This window comes from Galeopterus variegatus, unplaced genomic scaffold (assembly GCF_000696425.1).
Source record: "Galeopterus variegatus unplaced genomic scaffold, G_variegatus-3.0.2 Scaffold2995, whole genome shotgun sequence".
Classification (NCBI taxonomy): domain Eukaryota; kingdom Metazoa; phylum Chordata; class Mammalia; order Dermoptera; family Cynocephalidae; genus Galeopterus; species Galeopterus variegatus.
Genome location: NW_007729106.1, coordinates 168,700 through 173,176, shown reverse-complemented (window position 1 = coordinate 173,176; position 4,477 = coordinate 168,700).

The following is a 4,477-nucleotide window of genomic DNA, read 5'->3' as shown; positions in this document are numbered from 1 at the left end:
TGGCACAGTACCTGGCACAGACTAGGTCCTCGATGAATGAAGGAGATGAAATAAATTAGCATCAAGTACCTAGTCTGCGTCAGGCCCTTTCCTAGCTGAATTTTACAACAAACCACTGAAGGAAGATTACTTCAGCTCCTCCACTTACCCCTTTTTCTTTTTCTTCCTCTTTACCTTTAAACAAAGGAAAAAAATCTCAGCTCAAGGAGCAAATTGACATAACATAGGCTGCAGCACCAGCTTTGGAATTAGCTCTGAATCCAAGCACCGGCTCTAACACTTAATAGTTAGGTGATCTTAGGTGAGTTGATTAACTAGTCTCAGTTTCCTGCTCTTTTAAATGTGATGATCAAAAAACTAGTCATAGCATTGTAATGAGGGCCATGTCAGATGAGGTATATAAAATGTTTAGGTCAGTGCCTGAGACTTAAGATGGTTAGATGGCATTAGCTGTTATTAATGTTGTTACTAATATTGACCAACTAGAAATAGTACGATGTACTTCACTGATTTAAGACATTGAGATTGCCTGCTGTTAATGTGTAGAAATCTTTGTCACCTTTTAATGGTCTCAATAAGGCTCACGATTATTCTGTGAAAATATATTTGGTGGTGAAAGAAGTTTAGGAGATCAAAGAGGCTAACTATGTAGGGTTTACTAAACTGGGCAAACTGGATTGACCATCTAAGAGCAGTGTTACAGAGTTAGGAGAGATATAGTATAAGACAAAAAAACGGGCAGGGAGGGAAAAAATGAAAAAAAGGAGGAGGACATAGCCTAGGAAATTGAGAGGGAAAAAAAGGTAGCCCAAGTATAAAATTCTGCATCCAAATCAGAGATATAACTGTCTAAGGAAAAAAGTGGGCATGGCCCATATCACAGAAGGAGCAATTCTGTAAAAAAGAAGGTAGGCAGAGTGTGCAGGGGATCATTTAGTGTGACTCAGATTCCCTGGTTATAAGGTGGAGGTATTGGTATAAGCCTCAGGGGTAAACAGGATGAAGTGCACTATGTTTCACCTGAAGTAGCCCTTAGATATTTCAGTAGATGTGAGAAAAGGCAGATGCTGGCTGAGGAGGTGTGGGCTGACAAGGAGGATGAGGCGATCTGCTTATGAGCCACATATAAAATATGGTGCAGGTGTGGGAGTGGTGAGATACAGTAGATGTGAGAAAAGGCAGATGCTGGCTGAGGAGGTGTGGGCTGACAAGGAGGATGAGGAGATCTGCTTATGAGCCACATATAAAATATGGTGCAGGTGTGGGAGTGGTGAGATATAGCCTGGAAACCAGCAGAATGGAATGTGAGTTCTCAGGAATAAGCAGAGAAGAACATCTTAGTTTATTAATTTTTTTTTCTTTCGCAGACATTTAATTCTGAGTGTCGAATTAATGTCAGAATGGGCAGTTTAAAAGCTCCAGTGTCGGATGGGATAAAACCCTCACTGTCATTGGGGCAGTAAGGAAGTTAAGTGGGGGATCTGAAGTAAAGTTTCCACTTCTTGTCTTGGAAACAATTCATGGCTAGGTGAGCAGAAGCATAGAAATATAACTATTGATGAGTGCTTTTTAGTGTCACATTAAGTCAGATGCAGAAATGGTCAGATGATATCTAAGACATAATGACTATAGATGGAATCCTCTGTTGAGAGTTCCCATGGGTTACTATTTAAAAAAACAAATCCAAAACCCCCAAAAAACACAAACCCCTTCTTTGTAATTTATACAAGCTCATGAGTAAATAAAATGCAGAATATCAATATTTTTGTTTTCAAAAAAGCTACCCTATAAGTAACTTGTAATATGTACAAGTATCATCTGATTATTGGGCAACAGGTCACTTGTATTTACTGCTTAAAATTTGCAGACATTCAAATCAGAATACTGCAAATGCATTACTAAAATGAGAATCGGTCCAGTTTACTGGTCTGTGCCACATTGATTCTAAATGCAGCTTCTCTGCAATAAAGTGAATTTTATTTAAATAAGTTAAGAAAGTTACACATAGCTTTCTTAGCTGGAAATCAAGTTCTTTGAAGGCAGAGTTTGTATTTGCTGTATTGCACCTCTCACGGTACCCAGCATATGTAGTGCCTTGTATATTATATTGGTTTAAATGTTTTTTGTATTAGTAAAAAACATATTTACTAATTGATTAAGGGTAGTGGGTGCTTAATCAATGCTTATTGAACCAAATTTTTGGTACCTAATATTTTGAGGCAGCGGTGCATTTTTTTCTGACTGTAGATGTAGCTGAAAGAGCAAACCAGTTACCTACTTAAATACTTCATTAACTGCCTATAACTTCTAGGATAAGACCTCAAATCATTCCCATGGCACACAAGGCCCTTTGTGATTGACTTTGTTCCCTGAGCCTAGCCCTCAAGACGCATCCTGGGATTTTGATTGTACACCTGCCTGTTGTCCTAGCTGTCTGCCTAGCCTTTCTCATCCTTATTGGGCAACTCCAATGTAACCTCAATAGGCTCCCCAACACTTCCACTTTTAAGTGCGGGAACTCTATTTTCCATCTCTATACTTAAGATCCAGCAGCTGCTCATTTATAATGGGTGATCAGTAAATGTCTGAGTTGAATGAATGTGTACTCATGGCTGGAAATTCTTTACATAATACTATGTGCATAATTTAGCTGCCTGATATTTGAAAAATATAAATGTATTTGTTATTTGGGATTGCTTAAACTATCTGACCCTTCAAAAGGGGCCAACTTAATATCTGACCCTTCAAAAGGGGACAGCTTAACATTTTTTGCAGAGAGTAATGATTCTTGAAAGAGACTCCTTTGAGGGCCTATGGGGCTCTTATGACTTGTCTATCATATGCCAGCTCTATGACACTAGCATCTGAATAAAGTGCAAAAAGTATCATTAAAAAGTTCCTTGCAATTGGCAAAGTGGTGATCCATTTGGATGAGGTCATCACAATTTTAATAAAACTTTTTCTCAAAGTGCAATAACAAAAAGTGCTTAGAGTGGTCATATGTCTGAGCACATTGTCCTGAATTGCTAGTGGACTAACGGGAATTTGTTATAAGCTGATGGGTCACCAGTTTGAGCATGGGGATTTTTTAGCTTCAGTGACCTCACAGTATAGGCATTGTGACTGAAATTATTATTTCCTGCAATTGTTTTCTAAATAATTATTTTTAAAATTAAGGTTATACATTGATGTAATTTCTGCTCAAGTATACAGTAAATTTATCCAAGCCAAAACAAGATAACAATAGGAAAACTGCCCAGGAAACCTACTATTTTGGAACTAAGAATAAAGAAACCAAAAAGAATTAGTTGCTTGCAAGATTTGAGCTAAATGAGTACTTTAAAAATAACACAGTTAACATCTGACTTATTTTTCTTCAATATAATCTTCCTGATTAAACTAGTTTTGACCAGAAGGATAAAAGGTAGATGATATTTTCAATATAGATACCTTTTGATAAATTCCTAAGAAAATTTTAGGAAGAAATGATGGCAATTTAGCATGAATTAGGTTGGTCTGAAACTGTGTCATTCACAGAGATTGTAATATTCTCTTTGATGCCAGATCAACATATTCACTACTCAACAGAAAAAAGAATGTGAATGATCAGAGTGGCATTAGTCCGTCTGTCCTGAAATACAAAGCATGAGGACAGATGGATGGAAATAAACTCTACTCAGTATAATGATAGCAATGAAGAAAATAAAGGCAACGTAAAAGATAATTTGTTTTTAAGCTGAAAGGAATTTGAGGTTAAATTTAATATATGAGATTACCTTCTCACCAGACAATAATTATTGCTGAAGAAAGCAATGTTTTGAGCTGAGGACCGTGCTAGCCATACAAAATGTATAAAACATAGTGCCACACCTTGAAGGCCTCTTAAAACTTGGGTGAGCAGTAAGACTTACAAGATGAAAAGAACTCTGAAAAGAACTCTGTGGAGTAATTAATAATTAATATTTGCATAGCACTCAAAAGTTTAGGAAGTACTTTTCACATACCATTTTGTACGTTTAAAAATAATGTTCTAGATTTCATTCTTCTGTTGTGGTTTCCTTTGGCTTTGTCTTTGGAAGATGGCACTAACTTTGGGACTGTAATTATTTCTTAGCTTTACTTCAATTTTCTCAACCTTTCTTATGGGTCCTATTCCCTGATCCTTCCAATTTTTATGATCTAACATCTCAACATTACCTCAGTGGGATAATGCCCTCTGAATTTGTAAAGTGAATTTGCTTATTTTAATTTTTAAACTTCTAAAACACCTGGTTTCTTACAGAGATAATACAGGTCCTGAAATTTCTAGGACAAAATTGATTATAAATGTTTTGTCATGTTGTCAGATCATGTGACCTGACTTCTAGTCAAGAAAGTATGGTCATCTTATCTACCTGTAACCTCTACTTCCTTATTATTATTTAATCAATGAAGCCTTTAATCTGAATTTTCTGTTATGTATATTCGAATATATAGT